The sequence below is a fragment of the Chlorocebus sabaeus genome, chromosome 12 (assembly GCF_047675955.1).
Source record: "Chlorocebus sabaeus isolate Y175 chromosome 12, mChlSab1.0.hap1, whole genome shotgun sequence".
NCBI lineage: Eukaryota > Metazoa > Chordata > Mammalia > Primates > Cercopithecidae > Chlorocebus > Chlorocebus sabaeus.
This window is the reverse complement of record NC_132915.1, coordinates 34,147,371-34,160,038: the sequence shown is the minus strand read 5'-3', so window position 1 is coordinate 34,160,038 and position 12,668 is coordinate 34,147,371. Positions and strand designations below refer to the sequence as shown.

Below are 12,668 nucleotides of genomic sequence, written 5' to 3'. Positions count from 1 at the left end.
TCTGTTAAGGACTTTTACCCTCTTTTTAATTGAGTTTATTAACTATACATTTTTAAATATTCTATATGATGAAATCAGAAGTACACATAAAGCACTTCTGCTGTATACAGATGTATGATGGTTTTCTTGAGGAAGAGCACTTGTGTGATTGAGTTGTGAGGTGAATTAGCTGAGTTTTTCATTGAGCACCATTTTTTACTTGAAAGAATGACTGTTAAACTATGGTTATTCAGAATAGGATACTGACAAACATTTTATTTAAAAGGAACAAAACTGGCTTATTTCAACAGGAAAAATTTATGTGATAAATATAAAATTCAAGTTTTCAAGCAAAAATTAGAATTTTCGTTTTATCAAAGCACAGTTTTTCATTTCATTTATTTGTTTATTTAGAGACGGGGTCTCACTCTGTCAGCGAGGCTAGAGTACAGGGGTGTGATCATGGGCTCACTGCAGCCCCGACCTCTCTGGCTCAAGCAACCCTCCTGCCTTGGCCTCCTAAAGTGCTGGGATTACAGGCGTGAGCCATAGCACCTGACCAGAATTTTGGGACACATGTCTGCCAGCACAAGCTTGACAACCTTTCAATACATGAAGACTTTTTTGATGAGATTGGTGGTGCTATTAATGAATGTTGTTTTAATTTTGTATAATGAAATGTGTCAATACTTGAAAGATTTGCATAACTGGATAAGCCAATATTCTGCACCAAAAGACAGTGCTAAGAAAGTGAATGGGTAAGCCACAGGCTGGGGAAAAGGTGCAAATGTATATATTTGAGAAAGGACTATTATCCAAAATAAAAATATGACTCAATAATAAAGAGACATCAGGGTGCAGTGGCTCACACCAGTAATCTCAGGACCTGGGAGGCTAGGGCAGGATGATAGTGTGAGCCCAGGAGTCTGAGCTGCAGTGAGCTATGATGGTGCCACTGCACACCAGCCTGGGTGACAAAATAATATCCCAACTCAAAAATAGAGAAAAGAAAAAAAGACAACCCAGTTTAAAATGGGCAAAAGATTTAAACCAATATTTCACAAAGATATGAGAATGCTATGAACACAAAAATAAATACTCAAAATCATTAGTCAAAGATATATTACTATAAATATATCAGAATGTCTAAAATAAAAAGATTGGCAACACCAATGTCAGTGAGGTTATGGAACACTGAAACTCTTACACACTGTACTATGCTAAGCCATGTTGAAAAATGTGAGAGTAGTGGTTGCCTTTTGAGGGATGGATAGGTGGAGACTTTCTGGGGAGGAATGTGAGTGAACTTTCTGGGAAAATATAAATATTCTATATCTTGACAGGAGTTTGGATTATATAAGTTTATGCATTTGTCAAAATTCACTGAATGCTATACTTAAGATTGTGCCTCGAGGCTGGGCATGGTGGCTCATGCCAGTAATCTAAGCTACTTGGGAGCTAAGGTGGGAGGATAACTTGAGGCCAGGAGGATAACTTGAGACCAGCCTGGGCAAAATTGTGAGACCCTGTCTCTACAAAAAATTTTTTAAGAATTAGCTAGGCCTAGTGGCCTGCACCTATAGACACAGCTACTTGGGAGGCTGAGGTAGGAAGATTACTTCAGCGTGGGAAGTTGAGGCTTCATTGAGCCATGATAGCACCACTGCACTCCAGCCTGGGTGACAGAGATCTGTCTCCAAAAATAAATAAATAAATAAATAAATAAATAAATAAATAAACAAACAAAATAAAGATTGTGCATCTACTACATGTAAAATCTTACCAAGAAAAACTCATATACATGACATTAAACTCTAAAAAATGATATGCATGTTGAAGTATTGAATGAAGTATGTTGATGTCTACAACTTGCCTTGAAATGCTTCAAAAAAAAAAAAAAGATGGATTAATGGATGGACAGAGGGATCAAAAAACAGGTGGCTGAATAAATGTATAATAAAGCAAATTAATTGCTGATTGTAGAATCTAGATGGTGGTGGCAGGGTGTGGTGGCTCACGCCTGTAATCCCAGCACTTTGAGAGGCCAAGGTGGGCAGATCACCTGAGGCCAGGAGTTCAAGATCAGCCTGGCCAACACGGTGAAACTCCATCTCTACTAAAAATACAAAAATTAGCCGGATGTGGTGGTGCACAGTGCACATAATCTCAGTTACGTGGGAGGCTGACGCATGAGAATCGGTTGAACCCAAGAGAGAGGTTTACAGTGAGCTGAGATCCCCCCATTGCTCTCCAGCCTGGGCAACAGAGGGAAACTCTGTCTCAAAAAATAAAATAAAAATAAAAATAAGACGGTGGATATATGCAAATTTGTTGTTTCTGATTATTTCAATTATTCAGTATATTTGATAATGTTTATAATAAAATGTTGGGAAAACTATTCACCAAAAAACAAAACTAAACTAAAGAAACCTACCTGCCCGTGGACGCCACCTAGCTACGTGCCCATGGACGCCAAAAAGGAGGCATCCTCAAAGTCTCTCTTCTCCCTGCCTTTATGTCTAAGTCAGAGTCTCCTAAAGAGCTCAAACAACTGAGGAAGATCTTCATTGGAGGGCTGAGCTTTGAAACAACCAATGAGAGCCTGAGGAGCCATTTTGAGCAATGGGGAACGCTCACCGACTGGGTGGTAATGAGAGATCCAAACACCAAGCCCTACAGGGCCTGTGGGTTTGTCATGTATGCCACTCTGGAGGTGGATGCAGCCATGAATGCAAGGCCACACAAGGTAGATGGAAGAGTTGTAGAACCTCAGGCCTGTAATCCCAGCACTTTGGAAGGCCGAGGCAGGCAGACCACGAGGTCAGGAGATGGAGACCATCCTGGCTAACACAGTGAAACCCCTTCTCTATGAAAAATACAAAAAATTAGCTGGGCGTGGTGGCAGGTGCCTGTACTCTCAGCTACTCGGGAGGCTGAGGCAGGAGGATGGCGTGAACCCGGGAGGCGGAGTTTGCAGTGAGCTAAGATTGTGCCACTGCACTCCAGCCTGGGGGACAGAGGGAGACTTCATCTCAAAAAAAAAAAAGAGTTGTGGAACCAAAGAGAGTTGTCTCAAGAGAAGATTATCAAAGACCAGGTGCCCACTTCACTGTGAAAAATATATTTGTTGGTGGCATTAAAGAAGATACTGAAGAACATCACCTAAGAGATCATTTTGAACAGTATGGAAAAAATTGAAGTGATTGAAATCATGACTGACAGAGGCACTGGCAAAGAAGGGGGCTTTGCCTTTGTAACCTTTGACAACCATGACTCTGTGGATAAGATTGTCATTCAGAAATAGCATACTGTGAATGGCCACAACTGTGAAGCTAGGAAAACCCTGTCAAAGCAAGAGTGATTCTGGAAACTTTGGTGGTGGTCTTGGAGGTGGTTTCAGCGGGAATGACAACTTTGGTCATGAAGGAAACTTCCATGGTTGTGGTGACTTTGGTGGCAGCCATGGTGGTGGTGAATATGGTGGTAGTGGGGATGACTACAATGGATTTAGTAATGATGGAAGCAATTTTGGAGGTGGTGGAAGCTACAGTGATTTTGACAATTACAACAATCAGCCTCCAAATTTTGGCCCCTGAAGGGAGGAAACTTTGGAGGCAGAAGCTCTGTCCCCTATGGTGGTGGAGGCCAGTACTTTGCCAAACCACAAAACCAAGGTAGCTATGGTGGTTCCAGTAGCAGCAGTAGCTATGGCAGTGGCAGATTTTAATTAGGAAACAAACTTAGCAGGAGAGGAGAGCCACAGAAGTGACAGGGAAGCTACAGGTTACAACAGATTTGTGAACTCAGCCAAGCACAGCTGGCCAAGCAGCCCAGCTGCTACAAAGCAGACATGTTTTAGACAAATACTCATGTATATGGGCAAAAAACTCAAGGACTGCATTTGTGACTAATTGTATAACAGGTTATTTTAGTTTCTGTTCTGTGGAAAGGGTAAACCATTCCAACAAAGGGTTTTAATGTAGATTTTTTTTTCACCCATGCAGTTGATTGCTAAATATAGTAGCCTGATTGGGATGCTGAATAAATGTCTTTTTTTTTTTAATGTGCTGTGTAAAGTTGGTCTACTCTGAAACCATCTTGGTAAATTTCTCCAACAGTGTGAAGTTAGAATTCCTTCAGGGTCATGCCAGGTTCTGTTTGGAATTTATATACGACCTGCTTGAGTGGAGAAACCATTGTCTTTAGAAACCTTGGTGTGGTTGAACTGATAGTTACTGTTGTGACCTGAAGTTCACCATTAAAAGGGATTACCAAAGCAAACTGATGGAATTGTTGGTTAGTAAAATGATTGTTGGCACATCCTATGCAATACATCTAAATTGAATAATGGTACCAGATAAAGTTACAGATGGGAATGAAGCTTGTGTATCATCCATTATCATGTGTAATCAATAAATGATGTAATACAATTGACTTCAGGTGTTGACACTTTGGAAGATTTTTCAAGTTATTTATAGTGACAGATACTAATGTTATGAAGAAAAATGCACTTTTTATTTTAAAACTCTACCATTTCTATGAAGAAGAAACAAACAGGATTTTTAAAAATCTTATACTAATCGGTAGAGTATAGCTTTCCAACTAAACAATGAAATCATCTTAAATGGTAAATTTTATATTAAAGATATGAAGAAATGAACATGATTGTCCCATAGTTAAATCATTTTACTGCAGATAAATTGCCTGAAGCACATTTTCTTTGAGCGTTCATAGGGAATTATATTTTTAAACAGGTTGAAGTTTAGATGGCCTCAAGAGTGTCACAGTCTAATTATATCATAGGTACGAAGTAGTTGTGTGACTGTATTTAGAAAGCATAACGTTTCTGTTAGTGATATCTCTAAAATGCCTGACACTTTATGGAATACTATGAAATCAAATACAAACTCTGCTGAGATGGTATTGAAACATTTTGCTGTTAGTCCATGGTGAATACTGGCCTTTAGAAAAGCATAAATACTACTTTCTGCATCTACCAAAGAATTAATTGGATCTGTTGCAGTCTTTTTGATTGTAAAAAAATGATTGCTACAACTTGTTTAATTATCCTAATTATTTTTTTTCTTGACTAGAAAAAAAAATAATTGGATATAGGAATCTTGTAGATATAGGAACCTTGCCTTGCTTGATTGCATACAGAGTGCCAGGTAGTGATACTACTGAAAACTTGTGCGTCCATTCCTTAATTAGAGATAATTGCTGGTTAATCAGAATGGGCAATTTTCTTTCTCTTTGGTGAAAGGATCTAGATACTGTACTTCAAACCAATTGTTCTGTTTCAAGCAGAAGTCCTCTAAGCTGGGACATGAAATGCCAAACTCTTATGCTTCAAATGTCTCCATTTATCCATTTAGGCAAAGTTAGATAAATTTTCTGAAATGGAAATTACCTCAGCATCTTTCTCTGATATTGTCTAATTCCCACATCTCCTATATCTATCCAAATTTTAACCTGAATCTTAAAAACAAACATTTTGGAGAGAGGCCACTACTAATTTAAAAATTAAACAAACGAAATTCCCCAACCAACTTTACTGGAACCCATTACTTGCTTTATCTTCTGAGCTATCAGCACTTCTTTCCTGGAGTTTAAAACTGTTGTTCCAATGTAAACAAATATATCTAGCTTGAACTTAGACTTTAGTTATCCCTTGCTTTTGCTTTCTACACTAAAACAAAGAAATACAAAATTTTGCTGAGAAGTGTTCTCGTTTTGAAAAATTTAAGGCCATAATATTTAGCTAAAAGCTTTTGCCTTACATCAGAGAAGGAGGAGGAGGAGGAGGAGGAGGAGGAGGAGGAGGAGGAGGAGGAGGAGGAGGAGGAAGAAGAAGAAGAAGAAGAAGAAGAGGAGGAGGAGGAGGAGGAGGAGGAGGAGGAGGAGGAGGAGGAGGAGGAGGCGGCGGCGGCGGCGGCGGCGAGGAGGAAGAAGAAAAGCATATTTTTGTAGGGACCCATAGCATAATAAAGTTTAAAACCACAAGGAACTTCTTTTCTTGAGTCACCTCTTCTTACCAAATAGTGGTTCCTATCAAGTGATTTCCTTTCAGAGTACATTTTACTCCCTACTTACAAACTCCTATAAACAAGTGTGTGTGTGTAACCCAAAGCCAGAAATCCACCTACAGGCCAGAAGCAGAGGCTCATGCCTGTAATCCCAGCACTTTGAGAGGCCAAGGCGGGTGGATCACTTGGGGTCAGGAATTCAAGACCAACCTGGTCAACATGGTGAAACCCCATCTCTACTAAAAACACAAAAAAATAAAAATAAAAAAACTAGTTGGGTGTGGTGGCACACACCTGTAGTCCCAGCTACTAGGAAGGCTGAGGCACAAGAATCTCTTCAACCCCAGAGGCAGAAGTTGCAGTGAGCTAAGATCGCACCACTGCACTCCAGCCTGGGTGACCAAGCGAGACTCTGTCCCCAAGAAAAAACAACAACAAAAAAATCCACTTACAACTGGACCAGTTTCTACTTGGCTAAACACCCAGAATACTCAAAACCAGTAACTGTCCTGAAAATATATTGATATTGCATATTCTTTAAAAGAAGTATATGGTAACAACTATTTTATTAAGTTTTCATTAGTCTAATTGAAAAATAGGATATTTTTCATACATGAAGATAATGCTACCTATTCTGCAAGTCAGTAGGTATTTCTTTTGAATTATTTAAATTAATCTGTTTGTACATTGTCCCTGTGGTAGACTAGATCATTACTCTCAATTCTTTACCCCCTCCTTCTGTCAGGTGAACTTCTAATGGGAGTTATTTCCCTCTCTCATTGATGTTGGGCATGATTACATATGTGACTTGCTTTGGTCAATTAAATGATAGCACTCATGAGCATAGACCTTAAGTAGTTTGACTTGGCCTTTTTTTTTTTTTTTCTTTGTCTACACAGGGTCTCACTCTTTCACCCAGGCTGGAGTGCAGTGGCACAATCTCGGCTTACTGCAGTCTCTGCCTCCTGGGTTCAAGCAATTCTCCTGACTTGGCCTCTTGCCTTTCATAATCCACTAGGAGAAGAATGTGCCTGAGATAGCTAATGGGATTTGGGAACATGTGAAGCAGGCCTGATCCCAGCTTGAGGCTTTGATATAAGCCCAGCTATCCTGCAAAAGAAGCAGAGCATCCCAGATCATCCACAGGCCCATGAACAAGGAAAATAAAGGCTTGTTTTTAAGAGCCACTGAGCTTTGGAGCTGTTTATTACTCAGCATTGTAACAATAGCTGACTAATATATCCCATATTTCATGTTCAGTGACATACATATGTCTGAAAATTGATTGATAGAATCATATCCTTATATTAACACTCAGTCCCGCAATATCCAATGACGAGGAGGTTTGAAGACTCAAATAATCAAGCACAACCCAATGACCAGTGTTTCTTGCTAATATCAATGGGGACCCCAGACAAATTATACACACTAAATAATATTCCATAATGAAGTTGGAGGAGAAGAAAATAGAGTACAAGAATCAACAAAAATGTAAGAAAATATAAAACCGTAAGAGCCTTGTAAAAATAGCCAGAGTGGGCAAGAATGTGTGAGTTTAACCAAGCCATCTGCCTTTTGCTTCACTGCCAAACAATTCAGTTGTACAGTCCAGCTCTTGATTAAATATAAAAACACTTCTCCCACCCTATTTATGTCATAAGAATAATTTTGGTACATTTCTTGGTATACATTTTTTTTGTATACTGCAAGAATTTTTCATGTGGCTAAAAACTACTGTCTTAACATTTTTCTGATTCACTACCATTGGCTTACTCCACTAGGGCAATACACATAACATATAGTGTTTTTTTCATAATCATTATTTGAAATGGCTGTATAATCTTCCATTGAGTGGATACAGCATAATCTAGTTAACCATTTCCTGTTGTTAGATTTTAGGTTGTGACTAATTTTTCACTATTATGAATAATTTCCCTGTAAGAAGTACAAACCTTAGGCATATTTTTTTTTAATCTCTGGATTATTTCCTTAGTACAAATATCCAGGAGATTCTACTAGGTGAAAGGATGTGAATATTTTTAAATCTCCTGATAGCCAGGTGCAGTGACTTGCACCTGTCATTCCAGCTACTAGGGAGACTGAAGCAAAAGGATCGCTTGAGCTCAGGAGTTCAAGAACAGCTTGGGCAACATAGCAAGACCCTGCCTCTAAAAATTACTAATAAATGAAACTAAAAGATCTCAATGCATATAGTTAAATCAATTTCTAAAAGACATTTCTAATTCTACTGGTAATGTATAATAGTACTAACAAACATTAAATATTATTATAAATGTTGCTATGCTTAGTAGCCAAATGAATGGAACGGGTATCTTGTTATCATTTTACTTTTTACTTTTTAAAATTAAAAGTGAGGTGGAACATTTTTCCATGTCTGTTAACTAGATGATCTCCTCGTCTCAATATCTATTTACTTTATTATACCACGAAGGACTTGAAGAACTTTCAAGTAGTGTTGATCAATAAGAAAACATACACTTTTTGATTCTTTTTTATGTAGGTGTTTTATGTGGGTCATTCCATGGATTCGTATGTGAACCTACTCCCACAAAATGAATCTACTGGGAACATTCTTTAAAAAAACAAACAAAAGCAACAGAGCAATAGCAAAATCTTTCTTAAAAAGAAATTGCTGGCACATTTTACCAGCATTTACCTTGATCCAAAAGCATTGAATTTAGAGAGATATCTAATCAATTTAGCAAATCAGCCAAAAACAACAATACACGACAGATGAAATTCCATTGGAACAAATACCACACAGACTGGGCAATTCCAGAGGTCAGATATAAGACAAATGAGGGGAAGTTGAAGGGAGATAAGATAGTTGGCTGATAGAAAGGAATTTCTAACAATTAATTCAAACCCCAAATAGACATGCGCTGTCCTGTGAAGGAGCAACGAAGATGCAAAGATGGACAGGAGGAGTTTGGAGGATTCATGCGGGAGGGTGTGGGAGGCCTTGTGGTGAGTAGAGTGGATAGGACCTCTAAAGTCTCTTCCAACCCTGTTTTCCCAAGAGTGGCCCTTGGACCTGAACTTCCTGGTCCTGGGAATAGGAGACTGCTTTGTACAGGAGAGAAAAAGAGGACCTGTCCCTCTCTTCTTGAGGGTGGGGCTGACCATAGTCAGAATTTTGAAATAGAGTTTATCTTTGGCATCTTCTCACTTCCCTTTCTGTACTTTTGCTTACCAGCTGCCCAGTATTCCGATGGGGGTGTTAGCCTCTAAGCAGTGCCACTCCTGCATTACTTCTTTCTCTTTAACCACTTCAAACTCCCATTGTTTTAACACGGCCAACCTCAGCTAGCTATTGAGAGGAAAGAAATCTGTTTGAACCATTTCACTCTAAAGCATGACCGACTGACAGGATCATGATCTTCCCAAACAGATATGAATTTTCAAAACAAGATGTTTCTAAAGCCAATGGCATCTTTAACAACATGTGGTAAATTAAAGTCCACTTAATAGCCCTTCTGAAGTTCAAGTTCCAGCTACATTAATTACTGTCCCTCAATATTGAGGAAATTGCTTGGCCATCCTGTGTTTCAATATTATCAGAAAATGAGGAAGAAATACAACTAAACCATATAATTTATATAAGCTGCCTGGCATAATGCTTGACACATGGGTCTTACTGTTAGTTATTACTGTCCTCTCTGCAGTTCTCTATGCGAGGTGTAATCATGTATTTCTTACTCTCATAACGCATATTCCTTGGGCTGGGAGGTGAGTCTCCAAGTCAGAGTCTGGGCAGCTGACATCCTTGTTGTGTAAAAAGAGGATTTCCTCAAGTTCAGCAGCCTCTATTATCCTTTTCTATCACATTATTTCCTGCCATTACCTTTTTTCCCTTCTCTTTACTTTCTGTTTTATTTATTTGTTTAACTTTTTTGTTTGATTGATTGTTGAATTGGGAAGTTAAATTTTGATTTGAAAGTTTGGTTAATTTATTTTCCATGTCTCTTCTTTTCTGACATGAAACTGAAAGCTATAGGTTTCCCTCCGAATAACATGTTGACTATACCCCACAGATTTTGTAGAGTAATGCTTCTGTGCCCATTCATCTTTACATGATTTATAACTTCCATTTGATTTTGTCCTTAGCCCAAGGGTTATTTTATTATTAATTTGTGATTCATAAACAGTCTTATTATCTCTATATTCTTATAATAAATAAATATAGCACTTTAGATATTAGAGGGCCAGCAAGCATTTGGGGGCTACAGAACCTCATCTTTATAAAAGATCACTCTCAAAAATTTCCATTAAGTACAGGTACACTTTAAATGAAAATATGCTTCATTAAACATATTTTTAAAATAATGCAGTTTTGTACTTTCAGTAAACCACAGCAATAGGTATCCATTTAAATGATATTCTTCAACAACAAACCAACGTTGTTCTGTTAACATGGTGAAAAATGATAAAACCTATAATTAAAATAGGAGTAGCAAAGCCAGAAAAATAAAAATTGTGTGTGTGTGTGTCTGTGTGTGCATGTGTGTGTGTAAGAGAGAGAGAGAATGGGTGAGAGAGATTTATCTTCAACAATAAGCTAAAATTTGGCAATGTCTTATTAGTGGTTTCAGCCAAGGAAATCTAATTATGTAACTGTTGTTATTTTTATAGCCACATTTGAGAGTTCTCTACTGATTTTAAGATTGCCTTATCTTGGCCGGTGCGGTGGCTCAAGCCTGTAATCCCAGCACTTTGGGAGGCCGAGACGGGCGGATCATGAGGTCAGGAGATCAAGACCATCCTGGCTAACACGGTGAAACCCCGTCTCTACTAAAAAATACAAAAATCTAGCCAGGCGAGGTGGCGGGCGCCTGTAGTCCCAGCTACTCGGGAGGCTGAGGCAGGAGCATGGCGGGAACCCGGGAGGCGGAGCTTGCAGTGAGCTGAGATCCGGCCACTGCACTCCAGCCTGGGCGACAGAGCGAGACTCCGCCTAAAAAAAAAAAAAAAAAAAAAAAAAAGGTTGCCTTATCTTAATGAGAAAGAAGAACTGACACCCTCCCAAACTGGGCTAGTTGTTTACTTATTTGAAGATTTATCTTTTCCCTACAAGCACTGGAATCCAAGTTATCAGCATATTAATGTGACAGTTAAGAGGCCATACTCCACTGTATATTTGGATTATATAGGGTGACCAGATGCTCTGCTTTGCGCAGGACTGGGGGTTTCCCAAGATATGGAACTTTCCATGCTAACATGGGAACAGTCCCAGACAAACAGAGACTGTTGTTCACTCTACTTATTTCCCAACAAGTCAGAGCATTGTCCACGGCCCATCTTAACAAGCTGGTACACCAAGCTAACTATCATTGACTTTGTATGATTCAAGGACTACCAGGAAGACCATTCTGGCCCCCAAATTACCCATAGACTCTAACAACACTATCCTCTTTTCCAACCGGAAACTTCTACCATTAGAGTCATTCCTTCAGTTTTCTTTTTATCTAAAATTACACATCAAAGACCTGGGCATTATCTTCAAAAGGCGTTTGTTACAAAGCCCAAATCTGGAAAATAAGATAGTTTCGGACTCTGACATTTACTACATGCCAGGTACATTGGACTACTAAGATAAATAAGACATTTTTCTACTCATAGGATCTTCTGGTACAGGTGGGAGGGAGATGTGTGGTAAGTGCTGTACAGAAGCAGACATAAAGTGTTCTAGCAATGGGAAGGGGGATCCCTGAGTGATGGTAGCAGAGGAGAAGTCAGGGGTTTCAGGAGAGATGTGGTTAATACAGAACTTAGGCCCACAGGACCTCATGCTCCAAAAATAGGCTGAGGAAGAAAGCCATGTCCAAAAAGCAAAATTTCCCTACTTTACCAAACTCTACTTTAAAACTGAGTTTTGAACTCAGAAATATCTTCTTTGACCATTAAAAAACCCTAATGTAAATGTTGGAAGAAAAATGTGTGTGTGTTTAAATATATATTACATATTAACTAAATATATATATTTAAAGAATTAAAATTAAAGTAAACTTAATAGTGTAAATCACTTATGAAATTCAAAGGGAACTGCAAACTCAATCAAAAACCATTGTTTCTGGGGACAGTAGTAATTCAAAGACCCAAATACAAGAAAAACTTGTAGCTTTTGTGGGTAATGGGCTTGGCTTTGTTGTTGCTGTTGCTGTTGTTCTTGTTACTTGTATTTCTTTCTGTTTCATTTCCCAGAAATTAAAACTCTTTCTCTTTCATTATTTCCACTTTCCAAATTACATTACACACTAACTGAATCAGCTTTCATTCTCTGCTCACAATAAAAGCTTCCAACCCACATTTCCCTTCTCCTAATTTTTACATGTCAGAAACCTAACTGTACAATTGGTGCCAGCTTCCTAGTTTGCTCCTACTCTTTTTAACAGCACAACTTGGCACTTTCTTCAGGAGAAGAAACTATAACTGTTCAAGGAGATCACGGAAATGGATATATTTTACATTACCTACCTCCAAGTTATGAGTGGGAAAACCAAGGCATACCAAAGTTCAGAAGTGAAATGAATTCTTAGGTAGCAAAAAGAATCATGCGAGGGAATTGTGGATCCTTCTGTGAATCTCTTGGCCAGACACTCTCTTGATGTTTATTTAGAAGAGGTAACCCTAGGGACAAGAACA

At 38.7% G+C, this 12,668-nt stretch overlaps 1 pseudogene; it reads left to right on the top strand.

The window, feature by feature from the left end:
- Nucleotides 1–1,914: 1,914 nt before the first annotated feature.
- LOC119623149 (heterogeneous nuclear ribonucleoprotein A1-like) lies at nt 1,915–3,956 on the top strand (annotated as a pseudogene).
- Nucleotides 3,957–12,668: the final 8,712 nt, after the last annotated feature.